Below are 22,944 nucleotides of genomic sequence, written 5' to 3'. Positions count from 1 at the left end.
AACTAGTTAATTTAAGCTAGGAAAGAACAAACTAGAAGTTGAGGGACCAAAGTGTATTATATTATTATTAATATGTAAAAACCCTAACTCTCCTCTTTCTCTCCCTCACATCAAACGACGGCAGCCCCCCCTGCTCCCTTTCACGATCGGCTCACACACACACACATATTGCTTGATTTTGATCTTGGTCTTTCACAATTGAAGCATCTTACATCCGTTTCTATCCACCTTCTACCTTCCTCTTGCTTGTATTGGTGTTTTTGAAGGTATAATTGTAAACCCTAGGTCCGATTTTCATATGTATATGTGTTCATATGTTTTATCTTGATTTTGATGATGGATTGATTGTGATATGATAACTAGAATTGGTATTATTACATGTTAATCATTGTGCTCTTGATTTTGAATTCAAATAAAACCCTAACCATGGATGTAATGTGTAATTGATGTGCATGGATAGTGATTATGGTGTCTAGGATGTTATATGAAGGAATTATGGTTTATAAATGGTTAATATGTTGAGTTTTGTTGCAAACAGTTTCTGGACAGATTGTGTTGTTGATGTTCAATTGACTGTAACGGGGTGTAAATGTTAAAATTGGTTGAGATTATTGATACTACAGTAAACTAGGTTGAGTCTAGTTTCTAAATAATATAAATTTGCAATTTTTGGACGTGTAAAAGTTAACCTTTATGATTTTACAAAAACGTTGTGCAAAGCTGAGTTGTTAGACCTGCTGTTAGGTTGTTTTGTAAATGTTATATCTCATGAACTACGAGACCAATTGGGTTGGTTCCACTTCTGGAAGTTGACTTGTTGAATTAGGAACCTAACCCAAGTGGTCTTGCATTTATTGGATTTTTCATTTAACGGGAATTTCAAATAACATTCTGTTGCGCATGAATTTGACTGTTATGAGTTTTCTGTAATGATTTGATTATTGTGAGAAACCTATGTGGAATAAAAATATAATAAAATATGTTCTGGAAACCTAAGACATATATGCATTTGTGATGATTTTTGGTAAATTAATTGTGATGCTATGTTCGGTGGGATAGACTAGTTTTTTCATGTAGAATTCTGTCGTTAAGAAACTAGTTGCTGAATTTTGTGAAAGTTGCATGAAACAACGTGATTGCTAATTTATTATCGTGTTTTGACCAAATTGCCCTTGAGGGGAATGATTGTTAATTAATTGTCATGTTTTGACCAAAATGCCCTTGCGGGGAATAATTGCTAATTGATTGTCATGATTTGACCAAATTGCCCTCGTGGGGAATAATTGCTAGTTAATTGTAATGTGTTGACCAAATTGCCCTTACGGGGAGTAATTGCTAGTGATGTATATTATGAATACATGACACATAAATAATTGCTCACACATGTAACTTATCACAAATACACTTGTTAAAGTCACACACGATTCACAAACGAAACACGAAACATGTTGTGTGCATAGGTATTATGTGCCGGGTCTAGAGACTCGATAATATTCCGACACTTAGAAAAATCTCTTTGTTGTTTTAGAACGCTAGAGAGAGTTTTTCTGTGACGCGCATCTTGGTGAACTATTTTGGGAATACTTCGCAAACAGTGAGTTCACTTACCCCTTTTTAAACTGTTTTCAAACGCTTTTCACTTGGGGGAGATAACATACTCCGAAAACGCATTTAAGATTTTGTTAATATTGATTATATATCACTTGTAAAGACTAAGTGGCAAACGCGTTAGCTAAAGTCCTTCATTCACATCGAACCGTTTAATATTGGATAATAGCGAGTCATTGTTGAGTAGTACTACTGGGTTTGACAAACTCCACCCAACGCTAAACTCGACTGGAGGTCGAGTGGGTGTAATCTTGGCTAAACACATACCATGGTCGGGATAGACCTGGTGGCAAGGCAAATGATAAACAGTCACCTTCGGTGTTGAACACTTAGTAATACTTGTTATATAGGCTAGCTACCTATAGATATATAATTGACATAACATCATCTGGTAACGCTTAACGCAAAACGCTGAACGCAAAACGCTTAACGCAAAACGCTGAACGCAGACGCTAAACGCTTTATTTTATATAAACTTGTGAACTCACCAACCCTGTGTTGACACTGTTAGTATGTTATTCTCAGGTAGCCGAGGCGGGCGCGCGGTATAGGAACATGCATGGTTTTTGAATATTCTGATATGCAAACATGTTTTTAACTATTATTACTTGGGTTTTTAAGTCGTCATGCGTGACGCAACGTTTATCGTTTGGTTTTTACGCTTCCGCACGTATTTTCATTTAAACGTTTTTATGGTTTGATTATAACTAATGATTCCGATCATGTTAGTTCACACCCTCTGACGGTAAAACTCCGTTAGTGGATTTTGAGGGTGTGACAGATTGGTATCAGAGCCATTGGTTATAGCGAACTAGAAGCTGCATGCATACTAGACTATAACCGCGACGACCCATTAGTTATAATGATACGCACTGCATATGTTTGTGTAGTCTTTGTAATTTTATCTCTTTACCTCTTTCACTCATACGCGCACATACACGGCTTACCTGTAGGGATGTCGACGCCACCCTCATCATCATCCGATCCGATGACTCATGCTCACGGCAAGGAACCGCAGTTACCTACCGCATCGCCACCCCGAGTAGTCCCGGAACTCGAAGCTTCTGCACCGAAGAGGTATCGCTTATCCGGAGGCATGTACGAAAACGAAGTTAGCTGGGATTGGTACCCTAGTATGATCAGACGTATGATCTATCGTGAACAAGTTCCCCCATTACCACCCCCGAACCATCCTGCTTACCTCAACACCCTACCACCCATAACCGAACCTGTAGAGCGAGTTCTCGCAGCTGTTGTTTCATGCTTGGAGCGTGACGTGGGTTACATGCGCTATACGAGAGCTAACGTTTCCGGACTGTTAAAGGAAGGAACGGAACCTAAGGAGGAAATTGCCCGCATGGCAGCGACCATGAAGGAAATGCAAGAGGCTAGTGATCAACAGATGAAAATTATGAGAAAGATGCAAGCAGAAATAATAGACTTGCAAGAGCAACTCCAAGTAGCAAGGACCCTAACCGAGATAGCTCTAGAGCGTTGCGATATCTTACAAATGCAGATTGCTCAGAACGCAGCCGAGCCTGAGGCAGAGCCTGAAGAGGAACCTGAGGAAGATCCCGAGGAGGAACCTGAAGAAGAACCGGAGGAAGAACCGGCCGAGGAGGAGGCACACTCAGAGGTGTCCTCAGATGATGACATCTAGTGATGATGACACCTAGATGGAGGGGTTGCCTCCATCCGAACTATTATTTTCTATGATATTAAGGATTGGTTTTAAACACTTTGTAGCGAATACAATGGTTTTAATCATGAATTATTATTTGGATAAATATACCTATCTTTTTGTTACATGTATGGTATGTTGTATATGAAAGAAAAATTCATGTTTAACATTTTATATTGTGATTCTAGGAAATGGCTGGAAGAAACGCTGGACACGGACGTGGTAACATCAACCTGACTGCAGCAGAACTCCAAACTCTGCTGAATGACCATGCGGTGGCCGCTCTAGCCGCACATGTACAGAACCATGGAGGTCCAATTGGAACGTGTACCTTCAAGAATTACATTGACTGCAAGCCCAGTACGTTTAAGGGCACTGAGGGAGCTATAGGCTTCCTGCGTTGGGCTGAGAAGGCCGAGTCGGCATTTGAGATGTGTAATTGTCCCCCTGCCAGTAGGGTCGAATTTGCTGCTGGAACACTTGAAGATTCTGCCCTCACTTGGTGGAATTCGAACGTACAGATTCTTGGATTGGAACTAGCTAACGCGATGAACTGGGAGGAGTTCAAAAACATGATGCGAGAAGAGTACTGTCCAAGAGAGGAGATTGCAAAGTTGGAGTCAGAATTTTGGTCATTGAAGATGGTGGGTTCGGAAATCGAAGCCTACACTACCCGTTCTCACAAGTTGGCTGTGATGTGTCCACGGATGGTAGACCCGCCGAGTAAGAGGATTGAAATGTATATTGATGGGTTGGCACCGCAAATTCAGGGCATGGTAACGTCTTCCAGACCAGCCACGATTCAACAAGCGAACCGGTTCGCTCACAAACTGACGGATCAAGCAGTAACCCAAGGTGCGTTACCACCTAGGGGTCCAACCACTAAAGCCCGTGACAACCCGAGCACTGACAACAGCAACAACAACCCGAGCAATGGAAAGAGAAAGTTTGACAACACCAGATCCTCATCCTTGAACCCCCCCTCAGCAACACCACTACCGTAAGCCCAAACCCATTCGGAGCTTCAACAATCAGGGTCACAACAACAACAACAACAATAGTAGCGGGCAGAGTTCGAGCGGATATGCTGGGAAATATCCGAAGTGCAACAGGTGCAACTATCATCATGCTGGCCCGTGTGACCGTGTCAAGTGTCTGAGATGCGGAAAGATGGGTCACCAAGCAAAGGAATGTAGAGGAGACCTTGCGGCAAAGGGTGCTCCTAAACCACCCATGACAACCAAGGGATGTTTTAAGTGTGGACAAGAAGGACATTTTAAGAAAGACTGCCCTAAGCTGAAACAGAACGACAACAATGGAGGTAATGGAAGTGGCAGTGGTGGTGGAAACAATGGTAAAGGAAGAGCTTTTGTTATTGGGTCGGGTCAAGCCCGCAATGATCCGTACGTGGTGACTGGTAAGTTCACTGTGAACGATTGTTTTGCTTCTGTATTGTTTGACACTGGAGCTGATAGGATTTTTGTGTCGAAAGCCTTTAGCCAACTCTTAGACTTAACCCCAACCCCGTTAGATGCTAAGTTTCCTGTTGAATTAGCTAATGGTAAGACTATAGTAACGACTCATGTACTTGTGGGATGTAAGTTAAAACTGTCAGGTCATGTCTTTGATATCGACCTTATTCCTTTTACGCTTAGTAGTTTCGATGTCGTGGTCGGCATGGACTGGTTATCCGAGAACCGAGCGGAGATTATATGTCACGACAAGATAGTCCACATTACTACCCCTTCCGGTGAGATCGTTTCGATCTGGGGCGAGAGAAGCGGCATGACCACCAGCGTCATTACCCTCATGAAGGCGCAGAAGTATCTACGAAAGGGTCATCCGGCAAATTTTGGCGCATATTGTTGAGAAACCCGCGGAGGAGAAGCGAATTGAAGATATACCGATTGTGCGAGATTTTCCGAAAGTTTTCCCGGAGGATTTGCCTGGACTCCCTCCTATTCGACAAGTCGAATTCCAAATCGAGTTGACACCCGGTGCAGCACCCATAGCACGAGTCCCGTATCGGCTCGCACCGGCAGAGCTTCAGGAACTGTCCACTCAGTTGCAGATTTGTTGGATAAGGGTTTTATCCGACCTAGCTCATCGCCATGGGGAGCCCCTGTCTTATTTGTCTAAAAGAAGGACGGGACTTTCCGCATGTGTATCGACTACCGGGAGTTGAACAAGGTGACGGTCAAGAATCGTTATCCTTTACCCCGAATTGATGATCTGTTTGACCAGCTCCAAGGATCGAGTTACTACTCGAATATCGATCTGCGGTCTGGTTACCATCAACTAAGAGTGCGCGAAGAAGATATCTCAAAGACGGCTTTCAGAACACGGTATGGTCACTATGAGTTTTCAGTTATGCCTTTTGGCTTAACCAACGCACTAGCCGTATTTATGGATCTTATGAATCGAGTATGCATGGCGTACCTCGACAAGTTTGTGATTGTGTTTATTGATGATATTCTCGTCTACGCTAAGGACGAGGCTGACCACGAAGAGCACTTAAGGGTAATTCTGGAATTATTGAAGAAGGAGCAACTGTACGCTAAGCTCTCGAAATGCGAATTTTGGCTTCGCGAGGTTCACTTTTTAGGACATGTGATCAACGAGAACGGTATCCATGTCGATCCCGGTAAGGTAGAGGCCATCAAAAACTGGGAAGCACCTAAGACTCCGACTGAGGTGCGGTAATTCTTAGGACTGGCCGGCTACTACCGGCGTTTCATCGAGGGATTTTCAAAGATAGCTCAACCCCTCACCGCTTTGACTCACAAAGGTACTAAGTACAATTGGGGTGACGCGTAAGAATCCGCTTTTCAACTGTTGAAAACCAAACTCCGTAGCGCCCCTATTCTAACCCTCCCCGAGGGAACGGAGAATTTTGAGGTACACTGTGACGCATCGATACAAGGTCTCGGTTGTGTGCTGATGCAACTCGAGAGAGTTATAGCTTATGCCTCTCGACAACTACGGGTTCACGAGAACTACACGACCCATGATTTGGAACTCGGAGCTGTGGTGTTTGCCCTTAAGATATGGAGGCATTACTTGTACGGTACCAAGTTTACCATTTACACCGACCACAAGAGTCTCCAGCATATCTACGATCAGAAAGAGTTGAACATGCGACAGCGTCGTTGGGTTGAGTTGCTTAAAGATTATGATTGTGCCATCAAGTACCACCCTGGCAAGGCCAATGTAGTGGCCGACGCCCTCAGTAGAAAACAAACAGATAAACCCAGACGAGTGCGAGCATTGCAACTCACGATTCATGCAAACTTACCCGATCAGATTCGCGATGCACAACTTGAAGCTTTGAAAGATGATAATCTTCCATCGAAACTCATGCGGGGCATGAACAAGCAACTTGAAACCAAAACGGACGGGGTCCGATATTTTGAGAACCGGATTTGGGTTCCACGATAGGGAGAGTTGAGAACTCTGGTAATGGACGAAGCACACAAGTCCAGATATTCTATCCACCCTGGCTCAGATAAAATGTATCATGACTTAAAGGCACTTTACTGGTGGCCGAATATGAAAGCCGACATTGCCACCTACGTGAGCAAATGCTTGACTTGTGCCAGAGTCAAAATAGAATACCAGAAACCATCTGGCCTACTACAACAACCGGAACTTCCAATGTGGAAATGGGAACACATTTCAATGGACTTCATCACGGGATTACCTAAGACACCGACGGGATGCGATACCATCTGGGTGATCGTTGACCGGTTGACTAAGTCGACACACTTTTTAGCGATTAAGGAATCGGACAAAATGGAAAGACTGACTCGCGTCTACATGAAGGAAGTAGTGTCTAGACACGGAGTGCCTGTCTCAATCATTTCTGATCGAGATTCCCGTTTCACTTCGCACTTTTGGAAGTCACTGCAAAGCGCACTAGGCACCCGTCTTGATATGAGCACAGCATACCAACCTCAGACGGATGGGCAAAGTGAACGAACTATTTAGACCTTAGAGGACATGTTGCGTGCATGTGTGTTGGATTTCGGAAAAAGTTGGGAACCTCACTTACCTTTGGTAGAGTTTTCGTATAATAACAGCTACCACGCAAGTATTAAAGCAGCGCCGTTTGAAGCACTGTACGGACGGAAGTGTCGGTCACCACTCTGCTGGGCAGAGGTGGGTGACAGCCAAATCACTGGTCGGTACTCGAAACTTTCTGAAAAGATTATTCAAATCCGAAATCGCATGGCAGCAGCACGAGATCGCCAAAAGAGTTACGCCGACAAGCGCCGAAACCTCTCGAATTTCAAGTGAATGACCAAGTGTTACTCAAAGTCTCACCTTGGAAAGGTGTGGTTCGCTTTGAGAAGCGAAACAAACTCAACCCACGATATGTTGGTCCTTACTGGATAACGGAACGCGTTGGTCCGATGGCGTACCGGCTGGACTTACCGGCGGAACTCAGCAGTGTACACAATGTTTTTCACGTATCGAATTTAAAGAAATGCCTATCCGATGAAACTCAAGTAGTCCCTTTAGATGAACTGCAAGTTGATGAACAGTTACGCTTCATTAAAGAACCAGTTGAGGTTTTGGATTGGGAAACCAAAACGCTCAAGCACAGCAAAATTCCAATTAGTAAGGTTCGTTGGAACTCGAGACGTGGACCGGAGTTCACGTGGGAACGCGAGGATCAAATGATGAAAAAGTATCCTCACCTTTTTGAAGGGCTGACCAAACACAGAAAACCGCGAAACCCGATAAACCGTCAGAAATCACTGGAGGTATGAATTAAATTTCGGGACGAAATTTCTTTCTACTAGGGGATGATATGACAAACTGAAAATTTTTTTCTTACTTTTTCAGACACTCATCACGACTTGACTCAAATTTTTGGGACGAAAATTCTTTAACATGGGAATGATGTGACAATCGTCAATTTCAGGTTAACTCTGTTAACTCAACTCCGTCAATTCAAACTTAAGATCATTGAATCTATAACGCACAACTCATTACATTTAAACTAGGGTTTAAATGACGCTTGACACTTACTACATGTGTAGTCTTTCGGGAATTGCACCGAAACGCAAACGAGTTGACGCAAACAATTGGTGGATAAACAAAAAACGTCAAAACAATAATTATGTGATAATTTTATGATAGACTTATGTGTTATGTGATAACATGTTAACTCAATATGCAAACTAGTTAATTTAAGCTAGGAAAGAACAAACTAGAAGTTGAGGGACCAAAGTGTATTATATTATTATTAATATGTAAAAACCCTAACTCTCCTCTTTCTCTCCCTCACATCAAACGAAGGCAGCCCCCACCCCTTGCTCCCTTTCACGATCGGCTCACACCCACACACATATTGCTTGATTTTGATCTTGGTCTTTCACAATTGAAGCATCTTACATCCGTTTCTATCCACCTTCTACCTTCATCTTGCTTGTATTGGTGTTTTTGAAGATATAATTGTAAACCCTAGGTCTGATTTTCATATGTATATGTGTTCATATGTTTTATCTTGATTTTGATGATGGATTGATTGTGATATGATAACTAGAATTGGTATTATTACATGTTAATCGTTGTGCTCTTGATTTTAAATTCAAATAAAACCCTAACCATGGATGTAATGTGTAATTGATGTGCATGGATAGTGATTATGGTGTCTAGGATGTTATATGAAGGAATTATGGTTTATAAATGGTTAATATGTTGAGTTTTGTTGCAAACAGTTTCTGGACAGATTGTGTTGTTGATGTTCAATTGACTGTAATGGGGTGTAAATGTGAAAATTGGTTGAGATTATTGATACTACAGTAAACTAGGTTGAGTCTAGTTTCTAAATAATATAAATTTGCAATTTTTGGACGTGTAAAAGTTAACCTTTATGATTTTACTAAAACATTGTGCAAAGCTGAGTTGTTAGACCTGCTGTTAGGTTCTTTTGTAAATGTTATATCTCATGAACTACGAGACCAATTAGGTTGGTTCCACTTCTGGAAGTTGACCTGTTGAGTTAGGAACCTAACCCAAGTGGTCTTGCATTTATTGGATTTTTCATTTAACGGGAATTTCAAATAACATTCTGTTGCGCATGAATTTGACTGTTATGAGTTTGCTGTAATGATTTGATTATTGTGAGAAACCTATGTAGAATAAAAATATAATAAAATATGTTCTGGAAACCTAAGACATATATGCTTTAGTGATGATTTTTGGTAAATTAATTGTGATGCTATGATCGGTGGGATATACTGAGTACGATGATGATGATGATGATGATGTAAGGCTGTCTACATCTTACCCTCCTCAGACCCTACTATAGCTTTGCTATTGGTGGGATATACTGAGTACGATAATGATGATGATGATGATGCTATGATCGGTGGGATAGACTAGTTTTTTCAAGTAGAATTCTGTCGTTAAGAAACTAGTTGCTGAATTTTGTGAAAGTTACATGAAACAACGTGATTGCTAATTTATTATCGTGTTTTGACCAAATTGCCCTTGAGGGGAATGATTGTTAATTAATTGTCGTGTTTTGACCAAAATGCCCTTGCGGGGAATAATTGCTAATTGATTGTCATGATTTGACCAAATTGCCCTCGTGGGGAATAATTGCTAGTTAATTGTTATGTGTTGACCAAATTGCCCTAACGGGGAGTAATTGCTAGTGATGTACATTATGAATACATGACACGTAAATAATTGCTCACACATGTAACGTATCACAAATACACTTGTTAAAGTCACACACGATTCACAAACAAAAAAAAAAACATGTTGTGTGCATAGGTATTATGTGCCGGGTCTAGAGACTCAATAATATTCCGACACTTAGAAAAATCTCTTTGTTGTTTTAGAACGCTAGAGAGAGTTTTTCTGTGACGCGCATCTTGGTGAACTATTTTGGGAATACTTCGCAAACAGTGAGTTCACTTACCCCTTTTTAAACTGTTTTCAAACGCTTTTCACTTGGGGGAGATAACATACTCCGAAAACGCATTTAAGATTTTGTTAATATAGATTATATATCACTTGTAAAGACTAAGTGGCAAACGCGTTAACTAAAGTCCTTCATTCACATCGAACCGTTTAATATTGGATAATAGCGAGTCATTGTTGAGTAGTACTACTGGGTTTGACAAACTCCACCCAACGCTAAACTCGACTGGAGGTCGAGTGGGTGTAATCTTGGCTAAACACATACCATGGTCGGGATAGACCTGGTGACAAGGCAAATGATAAACAGTCAGCTTCGGTGTCGAACACTTAGTAATACTTGTTTTATAGGCTAGCTACCTATAGATATATAATTGACATAACATCATCTGGTAACGCTTAACGCAAAACGCTGAACACAAAACGCTTAACGCAAAACGCTGAACGCAGACGCTAAACGCTTTATTTTATATAAACTTGTGAACTCACCAACCCTGTGTTGACACTTTTAGTATGTTATTCTCAGGTAGGCGAGGCGGGCGCGCGGTATAGGATCATGCATGGTTTTTGAATATTCTGATATGCAAACATGTTTTTAACTATTATTACTTGGGTTTTTAAGTCGTCATGCGTGACGCAACGTTTATCTTTTGGTTTTTACGCTTCTCACTTATTTTCATTTAAACGTTTTTATGGTTTGATTATAACTAATGATTCCGATCCTGTTAGTTCACACCCTCTGACGGTAAAACTCCGTTAGTGGATTTTGAGGGTGTGACATGTGTGTCAGAAGTGACAATGAACTGAGTTTTGCAACAGATCTATTAATGACTTTTGTCATTCAAAAGGGATAGCCATTTCTGTGCCCCGTATGCTCCACAACAATATGGGGTTGCTTAATGCCGTAACAGAACACTGATTGAGGCTGCTAGAATTATGTTGTCAGACTCAAAGGTTCTGTTATTCTTATCAATGCGGCATGCTTCATACAAAACCGTGTGCTGATCAATAAGCATATGTGCTGTTATTCTTATGCATACAAAACCGTGTGCTGTTATTCTTATCAATAAGCATATGTCAGGACCGATCAGTCTCATAACCAACAACAACGTGTTGACAAGACGATTATGAGTTCTTCTTTTATGAAGATCCAATGAATATTAATGGCAAATCAATAATATTAAAATTGTTGTTAACAGATTGAAATGTAACAAACACACAAAGTAACTCAAAAGATTTCCATTAATATTAAGAAGGATACAATGAAAATCGATTAGGGTTTCTAGGTGGAATGTATATTTGTGGCAGCTTTTCCGTACAAAGATATTCATTTTCAGGAAATGGCAGCCGTCAAATCACAATATTCGCTCTGTATCCATTGTCGTAAATGTGCCTTTAAGCTTCCTTAAATAGGCACATGAAACCTTCTAGAAACCCTAGTGATTGATACTTAACATATTCAAACATATTACAAAATATTACAAGTGTAAATTGGTCTTCGAGTAAACTTGTAAGCTTTTATCCTTGTCAAGCAGACCTTATAACTATAAGTGTGCTTGGAACAGTTCTCTGAGTAATCTTTACTTAGAATATTTTCCAATGAAAATATTCTTCAAGCAGACTTCAATCTTAATATAATTAAACTTTGCTCGATAATATCCTACGAGCAAACTTGTTTTACTTTGATCCCAAACCCTTTTGTCTTTAACTTATTGTAACTTATTAGTTTTCACACCTTAACCAGTTGTAAGCTTGGTTCGGTTGGTTTGGTGAGTGCGTTCAATGTTTGAGCCTGCCAGGGATGCGGGTTCGAGCCCCCTGGACGTGGCTTTATATTTTGTTGTCTTTATATGGTTAATTAATTTATAAATTTGTTTATAATAAGTATTAGATATAAAATAAATATTAGTTTATCAAACCAACATCTTGGAGTTTATGCTTTTGTCAAATCTCGCTAAAAGCTTTCGTTTACGTATATATCTATACTATATTATAATACATATAGGAAGGGTAAGATGGTAATTTCATCAAAAACTCTTAAATTTAAGAGTTTTACCATTTATAATGTTTGAGGTACAACTCATGGTTGCATAACTAAACATAAAACCCTAATATGGTTCAATCGGTGATGCACTCAAACCATATTCATATTCAAATTCAAAATATACTCAGAACTTGTGTGTTTCTTGTGCTCTGGGTGAATCTGCCGATCTTTAGGGTTTCCTCGCACTTCACCTATCCTCTTTCCATTGTTCTTAGTTTCCCTAAATAAACTTCGATTATGTCAACCCTAATCAGATTATGAGTGGTAATTGGTTGAAATTTGTTGCTGATGTTACAATAGCTTCAGATCTGGGAAATTTCTCAATATTTTTAACTTTTTGTTAATTGTTACAGGGACAATCATTGATACTAAAGTCTACCATACCAAGAACAATGGCTTTTAACCTCTGTGCTTAAAGCTTACTGATTGTTAGTTTAATTATCTGATCATTTATGCCTATATTAATGTTTGTGAAAACACAATAATAGGGAGTTTCATTGTTTCAGTATTTGTCAAGTGTAGTTAAAATGTACATTTGGTAATTACTTCTGAAGTAAATGTCAAAATCTACATTTTAAACAAACCTGGAGTATACATGTCAAAATGTATCATATATTCATTTGGTTTTGGTAAATATTGGCCAAAAATGATCTGGTGAAATAGATTTATTTGCATTGCAGGTGCACACTAATACGATAAGCTATCAATCCTGCTTTAGGTTCCTTTGGTGGCAGTAACATCAAATCGTGTTTTGTGAAGTGATAGCTGCGAGCCTAACCCTTAATGGTTGGACCGCGTTTTCTAGGTGGGATGCCGCAGCCGAGTTGTCTGAGATTGAGAGTGATTTCAAGCTGAGAGAAGCTTAGCCCACTGCCATTGTTGATGAGATGAGGAAGTCATTGATTGACAGTTATGTTTGGTAAGTTACTTAGTAGTTGCTTTATAAGTCAACAATAACCAATTGTGGTTAGTTTTTATGTTCTATTCTTGAAAAGGCTGCTCAAAGGCAATTGTTTAGATGTTTTTTATCAAGAAGCATGCACTGTTAGCTCATTGAATTAATAATTTGCTTAAATTTTGATTCTATTTATTCATTCATGAAATCACTTTATGTGTATGTGATTTTTATCTAATTATTCAAGTTAATAAGTTTCACGTGATAGTTTTTAGTTTTCATAATTTGAATTTTTTTTATCCGATTAGGGTATTACATAGGTTGGGAGATGTCATTGACATCTAATAAAGAAGGTGCTTCTTATGCGAACTCTATGCTTACAAAACTTCTTGCTGACTCACTCGGTACTTTTTTAAAATTACATGATTTTGTCATTTTGTAAGAAATTGTTAATTTGGTTATGATGTGTAGGCTCATAAACGAACCAAACAGACACAAATGGGGGCCTATTTATGTTCATTTGTTAGCCGAACAACGAATAGGCATGAACAAGTTTTCTTATTCATGTTCGTTTAAAAAGAAGTGAGCATGTTCGTGTTTATTTATGTCCATTTATGACCATTCCGTGTTCTCAAATCAAGTCATTCAGCTTGTGACCATTTCGTCCTTGCACCCCCAAAGTTTGTTAGATGAGGTGAATTTAGTACATGTAATCCTTTCTCAATTTAATTTATAATTTATATTATTAGTTTGTTGATCATGTAGACGTTCTCCAATGGCAGATGAAACCACATGATGAAAATATGACATTAAAGATTCTCTCAAGAAACATGCCACTTACAAAATAGAGGACTCACCCCTGGATATAGCATCAACAATTGACTCTGTTAGTTTGGTAGATTGTTGGTGTAGATACTAATTTGGGAATGTCTCATATACTAATTTTATTATAAGATTTGTGTGTTTTTACCTTTGTTGTTTCCAAGTTTGATCGCTTTTGTTTGTTCTATTTCTGCAATTTTAGATGATGATTGGCGATGACGTATACCAGCACTGATTACACGAAGTTTCGGGTTAATTATATTATGGTTCAACAACAAAATTGTTGATGCGTGATTTTGTTTTTTGGTTTAGTTAAAGATTTTTTTGGATTACTAAAAGTTTCATAAAACTTTAAACTATTACATGATGGGTCAGCACACTACTACACCAAAACTTGTTACATGATTACTTCATCTTTTTTACTTAAAATAACCGATGCGATTAAGTTAACAACTGTAACTTATTACGTGATTAATTTCATATTTTTTACTTTTGGTCTAATTTGATTATGAAGTATGATAACAATCAACTAGAAATCTTGATATATGTAATATTGTGTTAACTTCTTCTAAAGTATTATGACGAATATACTATTTAAGTTTTAAGTTGTATTCCTATTTAAACAATATAATTGTTGTTATTTATCATACTTATAAAGAATGTGATAAAGGTTTCTTTTTCATATAGTAAATACTCAAATGGCACTTATTTTAATACATTTTGAACATGTTTCTTAGTTTTAGATAGGAAGAGTAATTTTATAACAACTTGGTTTTGTTCATGTGTTATGGTATTGGCTGCTGAGGTTGCATGTTTATTTTTTAGTAAATCATATTATGATACGATTATTAATGGGTCAGTTTTATTTTTTAGTTCAAATTAAATTTGTTGCAAGTTACTTAACGGTTTCAAGTTAGAGCTCAAATTTTAACATATGTATGCTATAGTTTTTGTACTTAATAGTTTTTTGCTTTAGGTATTTTATTAAAATCTTTTTTTTAGGGCAGACACTTTCACCCTGTGGACCGAGGTTTGAAAAATCCAAAAACCATATAAACTGAAACAAAACCAACAAGCAAAAAAGTCTAGACCAAAACTGCGTGCAAATGATTGATTAAGATGAGGGGTGTTTTTATACGGCAATAAGCAGATTAAATTGAAACTGAGAAAAATAGATCCCCATATTTATTCGTTTTATGGTTTGTGTTCGTAGCAGTGACCAAATTATTGATTAAACCGAAACCGAAAAAAAACCCAGATTTTTGTTAGGTTATTTAGTTCGTGTTTGTAACCGAACCGAATTATCGATTACACCGATTAAACCTATACCCCAAACACAGTACCGTTTGTGAAAATAACAAAATAATGTGGTCATTAAAATAAGCAATAGATGGAGGTTAATGGGTCGGGTCAAACAGGGGGTTCTAGGCAGAGTGAATTCGGGTTGAAACGTGCCAGTTTAAAAAAATCAAATTGGTTTGGGTCGAACAGTTAGTTACCAATTTTGTAATTATAAAGAAAAATATTTTAAGTTCATATAAAAAATTGTGGCAGTATTTGTCAGAATATGAAGGCGATTTAGTTGTGAAATTAGGATTGGTAACATAAAGATTTTAGTTTAAGCGAGTGTCGATTTTGTCTTTTAGAGTTCAGTGCGTTTTTTTATTCTTAACATTTATATTATGTTTTTTTTTTTTGTATATTTATTTGTTAAGTTGCATATGAAATGTCTCGCTGAGTACTATTGCTTTCTACTACTAGCCGATTGTCCTTTGACATTTTATAGCTACACTTGTTAGGATTAAACGCACACACGAAACCGAACACGACACGAAAGCAATAAACGAACACGAGGATTTAACGTGGTTCGGTCTAAACTGACCTACGTCCACGGGTGGCAACTAGGTATATCTTTATTGAGTGACAAAAATTACAAGTACATAATGTTGTTTATATAGAGACTGAACTAGGGTTAGTAAATTATTATGCAAGAAATCTAAACCGAGCCGGGCTTGGGCCCGACCGCCCACACCCGTCTCCTCTTTTGACTTCATATAATAAACCGGGCCAACAAGGCCTACGAACCCAACAATCTCCCACTCGGAGGCCTTGAGTACTCTCGTCTGCACTCCTGATTGTACTTCTGTAATCTGAACATTAAACTTCTTCTAGTTGCCACCGCCTTCTCATCAATTAACCTGAAGGCCCGTTGAAGCTCCCCGGAGCTCCAACACGTCAGTCACGGCTAAAACTGCCCCTGACCCGTTCTCTGTCCCTACCGGCTCCCACTGTAACAAACTACCGGATCCCGAGATACTCTGAGAACAAACACTCTCCATATTCAGCAAGTAATTCACTGGAGAGACTTTTACAGCTGGAATACTGGTTTTCTTAATCCACTGTCGACCTGGAACTGTAACTGAAACACGACCTGTGCTCCCACTGTCACGATGTCCCCCAACTGATTTAACCTTCCTAGCTCGTTCATCCTGAATCTTCACTTTGGCTCTGGGTTTGTTACTTGCAAAACGAACCTTCTTCTGCCCACGAGATTCTGTGAACCGGATTTTGTCTTTCACCAAAACTGGATCCACTCCTTTCGATGACATGCCGACCATATACAATGAACCCATTTCGTGCCACGAGCAACCACAAGATTCCCTTTGACTACTTTCCACTGCCCATTCCCGAACTTAACATCGTGCCCTTGGTCATCCAACTGCCCAACTGAAATCAAACGTTTCTTCAAACTTGGAATAACCCTCACGTCTTTCAAAGTCCAAGAAGTACCGGCTGAAGTTATCAAATCAACGTCTCCCATACCCGTAACCTCTAAAATATCATCATTCGCTAGTCGAACCTTTCCAAAATCCCCAAATTTAAGATTCTTCATCGTTTCACTACAGTGAGTGGCATGAAACGATGCACCAGAATCCATCACCCAAGCATCAACGCTACTCTCAACACTACAAACCAAAGCCTCATCACTACTGACCCCGTCATCTGTGTCGTCTTCTATAACGTTCACCTCTTTCTTACCATTCGGACACTGATTCCTGAAGTGTCCTTTCTCTTTACAACCCCAACATTCAATATCCTTACGAGTCTTAGACTGACTCCTCTTCCTGCTCCCACTGCCTCGCTGTTTTCCCCTACCTCTACCTTCTGTGACTAGCATATTGCCTGATGATTCATCTGAACTTCTGCGTCTTGAATCTTCTCCCAGAATCAGATCTCGAATCCCATCGAAAGTAATATTTGTAGACGAACTACAAACTGCAGTCACTGTTTGCGACCAACTGTCGGGCAAAGAGGATAATAACAAGAGGCCTTGAACTTCATCATCAAACTTAATGTCAACTGACACTAAGCGGGACAAGATCGAATTAAGATTATTGATATGAGTTGTAACTGACCCACCCTCTTTCATTCTTGTTGTCACTAGCTCTCGGATAAGATAGACTTTATTCGCTGCCGAAGGTTTCTCATACATGTTGGATAGCGCCTCCATCATACAACGTGCTGTGGTTTCTTTCATGATGTTAAACGCCACATCTTCCGACAACGACAAAGTAATACAAGCCCTAGCTTTCTTGTCTAACTTCTTCCAATCTGCTTCTGACAGCTTTTCTGGTTTTTCATCCTCAAACACTACATCCAAGTCTTTCTGACAAAGTAGTGCCTCAATCTGCATCTTCCACCAACCGAACTTCTGTCCGTCAAACTTCTGTATCGAAACCTTTCCGTCTTCTGCCATAACAATGACTAAAATGAAAAACTGGATAAAAACAGAGACAAACACAGCAATCGCACGAGCCTGAACTTAACGACTGTTCTACTGAACTCTGTTAAACAATCAACCTATTTAACGTGCAGCGGAATAACGAACTGTAAATTAGAAAACAGAAACTTTAACCGAAACGATAAAACCTGACAAACGCGGTTGGCACTGGTTCTCCGTTTCTTTAACGCTTCTTCTGACTTAAAACTGTTCTTCAACGAAAAATAGGATCTTGATTCAACTATTCTTGATTCGTACTTTGCAAAATAGAATCTCGACCCCCAAATAAAATATAAAAGGCCAAACTGATAATAACGATCTTCGGCGATTTCTTCTAGCGGCGCTACTGCGGCAATAAGAAATAACGACGGCGACGGGGGAACCCTAGCGACTGCTAGCGGTGACGCGACGGCGTAAGAAACGGTTCAACGAGTTCTTCGTGTGAAACAAACCTAAGCTCTAGATACCATTTGTTAGGATTAAACGCACACACGAAACCGAACACGACACGAAAGCAATAAACGAACACGAGGATTTAACGTGGTTCGGTCTAAACTGACCTACGTCCACGGGTGGCAACTAGGTATATCTTTATTGAGTGACAAATATTACAAGTACATAATGTTGTTTGTATAGAGACTGAACTAGGGTTAGTAAATTATTATGCAAGAAATCTAAACCGGGCCGGGCTTGGGCCCGACCGCCCACACCCGTCTCCTCTTTTGACTTCATATAATAAACCGGGCCAACAAGGCCTACGAACCCAACAACACTAAGAATCAAATAAATCTTGGAATTGTTAACTCTCTATGGACGTTTTGGGAGTGTTATTATTTAGGCAATTCATTGTTTTTGTTTACTAATATTGAATATGTAAGTGTTGTAGTTAATCAACAAGAATTATATAACTATCACAATTAGTAGGTTGATGTGAACTGTCATATTAATTCATCCTTTTCTTGTGTACACAGCTTGAGAAGTAAATGGTTGAACATATCAAGCTGGTGAGTTATGTGATGGGACACATTTAGATTATATGCTTTAAGCACAAGATTGGAGGCAAACTGTTTGGAGGATGTTTGGTTTAAATGCTTATTGTGAGTTGCTACAGTGAACGTAATATATATCGGAACCGATAGTATTTCGAGTTTTTCTATCGAGCCCAGTGGCTTGGTTTACCTCTATTATATATTGTAATCATTTATTGAATGAAATCAGTTACGTCTTTTACCATCTTACAATGTTGTGGTTGACCAGATTTGTTTGCCTAAACAAATTCAATGCATAGTTTGGTATACAAACTATATGGAGTGTTCTGATAACTTACTAATAGCTTAAACCACCCTTTAACCTGCATGTAGCGACACCTATCAGATATCATCCGAAACTGAAAAGTTACCAAAACTTCAATTCGCACGTGGCTTGATAACTAAAAAGACCATATAATATTTCATGATATGATTGATAAAGTAACAGAAATAAGTATTGTTAGTTGAATTACAAGTTCAGTGTTAATATGGTGTTGATTATTCTATTTTATTTACTTAACAAAAAAATGATAACGTGAAGGTTCAAGGACAACAGCTCACGGAACCGAACGATACCATCGGATTCTGTCACATCCCGCTGCATCGCGCGGGTTCCTTACTAGTATACATATATATGTATATATTTGTATACATATATATATATATATATATTTGTATGTATGTATTATTAGTATATTTTAATAATAATAACTCATCGTTATTTATTATAACCCGACACCATTATTGGTATTTTCTCGTCATCGAACATCTTTATAAATTTGGCTTATATTAATACATACATATATATATATATATATATATATATAATATGTATCGTTCTATAATAATTATTACAATAGTATTTTAAATGTATTAATTATATTAATAAAATTAAATTAAATTTTTGTTAAATATTTCATATTACATATTGTATGATAAGTATATATATTTTAACGTTGGTATTAAATTATTTAATATAGTGCAAGTTATATTTTTATTACACATTTGTATTTACATTGTATTTAATTAACTATTATTTAAATAATTATATAATTATTCAACTCACATTTATTTATTTAAACTAATAATAATGATTTCATAATAATAATAAGCATAGAGTTCGAGTTTAATTGATTAATCAATAATCATTCTAATCACAATATAACTCAAGTCACATAAATATTAATTCATTAAATCGTGATATACCTTTTATAATGAATCTTATTATCTGTAACAACTAGGAAACCATGTCAACGTGTCCCGAGAAGCTTGAGCTTATTTAAACTTAAATTGTATCATTGTTTCATCTTCACTTGTTAATCTAATCCGGTGAGTATCTCACTCCCTCTTTTAACTCATTTTTAGTGTTTTGGCGACATATGTGTTCGTATATATTTTACTATTATTTAATACTCAAACTTGCAATTGTTAGTCTTGTGTGTTTAACAATTTATACCTAACGTGTTATATGCTTATATACTTTACTTGAATACATGTTGGAGAGGTCCAACATATTCGCAGACTACTATGATCATACTCCCGTCGTGTTAGCCATTGGCATCAAGCTTGCCGAAAACATTATTAATTTGCTCATTGGTTAAATTGCTTATCTCACTTGATATAGTTTGCTCTTTTACATTATTATTTGTCAGGTCCCCGATTTCAGCTGGATCTTACTCAAATCATGTCATAACTCACACAAATAAATGTGTTGACAAGGGAGTTAATGACGGGTGCTATATTTAGAAAGATTACTGTTTATTAAAGGCAGAATCAATAATAAACAGGATAGTTGCTATCAATATTCATATGCAAATAATACACACAAGATTCACTCAAAAGATTTCCGTTTATACGAAAATCATCATACAAAAGGATAATGAATTTAGGGTTTCTTGTAGGAAGGTAATGTCCGTACTATTTTAAGACGGCCGTCACACTCAAATATTTTCTCTGTATTGAATGAGACTATCAACCTTAGGAGGCGTGCCCTAATTTATTCCTTTTATAGGCCTGACACCTCCTTAACAGCTGTCATTTTTTCTAGAAACCCTAAATGATAAAACCTATTCAAATTACATATTCAAAAATAATCCTAAGTCTAAAACAAGTCTTCCGGGTAGGCTTTGCATCAATTTTGTCTTTCCGAGTATGCTCTGCCATCCTTCATAACTTGGTAACATAAAAGTGTTCTTGGAATCAGTTTCTGGGTAGACTTTACTTGAAGAGTACTTTACCAAGTAAAATACTCGCCGGGTAGACTAATCTTCTTGACTTTTCCCGACAAACCCTTACGAGCAACCTTGTTCTTCAATGGTCCATTCAACTCTTTGTTAGAAAATAACTTATTAACCATGTGTGCTCGGTAGCACTGTTCCTTGCTTGAGTTGAACCTTGCCCGATGATACTTAGAGATATATCATTAAAACATCAAGCCTACTTAGACCACACTTATTAATGAATACCTTGCCCGGTCTTCCAATCACTTGGTTTCATGAGCTTGGTTAGCCAAAAGCTTACTCGGGAGTGAACTTAACTTGGCTTTGAAGAACAAACCTGCTTGATATAGAGATCCTTGCTCAGATTCGTATAAACTAGTGAACCATGTCCGGTAATACACTAATTTGCAAACCTTGCTTGGATATTCACTAAAGAAGACTTCCAGAAGATAACCTTGCCCGATAGACAAAATATCATGCCCGGCTAAGTAAAAGCTTGATCGGAGGTCTAAGGTGTGCCCGGATCCATACTTAGCGAATTCTGAGGAGGTTGTGAAGATTCCAATCTCCCATATGTCTCTTTAGAATAAATCTTTGTCCCATAATCTCCCCCTCAGGTCAATTTTTTGACTCAACAATCTCCCCCTAGATTGGAACACCTCAGCTGACCCAAAACATTTCTATGGTTACTTACACAGGATTCAAAATACACATCAATGTCAAAGTCAAAGTTACATATTCAAATGACATAAACAATTACATATTCAAATTTTGTCAAAAGACATTACAAAGTAAAAGCCTAATATAAGATTCTTCATCACTTCTTGCATCATAGTAGGCTTGTCTTCTATCTGTTATAACACTTCCTGCCTTTTGGTTAAAGATGTCAAGAGCATGGTAATGAGTGTGACTTTCAGGAATTACCATGTCTCTTATGTCCATCAGATCTTCAGTGTGCAGGTAAGTCAAGTCCGTGTCACTTTTAATAATCCCCAATACACGCCCATCAGAGTTTCTGAGCAGATAATTACCATTTTCCTTGTACTCAATCTCAGCTGTTACTCCATTTCTTTGGACTGTGTAATTTGGACGTATCATTCTTCTTTCCAGACTGATGCAGGTATTCATATTCGACACTGGATTCTTTTCTTTGACTTTAAACTTGTAATTCATTTCAGCTTTGTTCATCTTCTGCAACTTTGTATATCTTCTTGATCTGTTTTGTTTAACAGTCTTCCAGCTTCTCTTTTCTCTTAGGAATGGGAATCCCTTTTCAGCTTCATCTTTTAAGTACTTGGAGAGATCATTTTGTTGTCTTCCTGCCATTCTATCATAATCATGAAAATCATACAAAGTGAGTGTGGCCACCCTGTCCAGCTGTTCTTCAGTGTATTTAGTGAAGTCACTTCTCACAACAATCTCTCTCAGTTTTCTACTTTCCATAACCACTTTTAGGGATTCAGTGAGAGAATCATAGTAGAATTCCCTTGGTAGATCCACATCTGATTGTGGTCTTTCTGTTCTTTGGGCTCCACTTCTACTTGATTCACCTCTTCCACTTCTTCCACCTTATGGATATCTTCATGGGTTTTCTGGGCCTCAACTTGAAAGTATTGATGTAGATTGACTGTACCATTTCAGGTGGAAGGTTGGCACATGTCCTGCTTGTTCTTTGAGAGCAAGCAACATTTTTGCCATACTAGGTCTGTTTGACAATCCAGCAGGTACAAATTTTCCATCCACAAAGCTTCTAGGGTTTTCTCCTTCCCTTAGAGCTTTCTCCCAATCAGCCTTTTGGATATAGAAAAGTTCTTTTAAGTCTTGCTTTTCCAAGGCATCAAAAGAGGCTTCATCCATTCCCCTTTGATTAATCATTATCTTCCTCAGAATATTAATCATTTCTTCATTCTCCCAAGGAACAATGGGTTCA

Source organism: Bidens hawaiensis, unplaced genomic scaffold (genome assembly GCF_021521415.1).
Source record: "Bidens hawaiensis isolate Kalapana, Puna unplaced genomic scaffold, B.hawaiensis_p1.1 tig00010504_1, whole genome shotgun sequence".
In the NCBI taxonomy this organism is placed as follows: Eukaryota; Viridiplantae; Streptophyta; class Magnoliopsida; order Asterales; family Asteraceae; genus Bidens; species Bidens hawaiensis.
Note: the sequence above shows the minus strand (reverse complement) of the source record.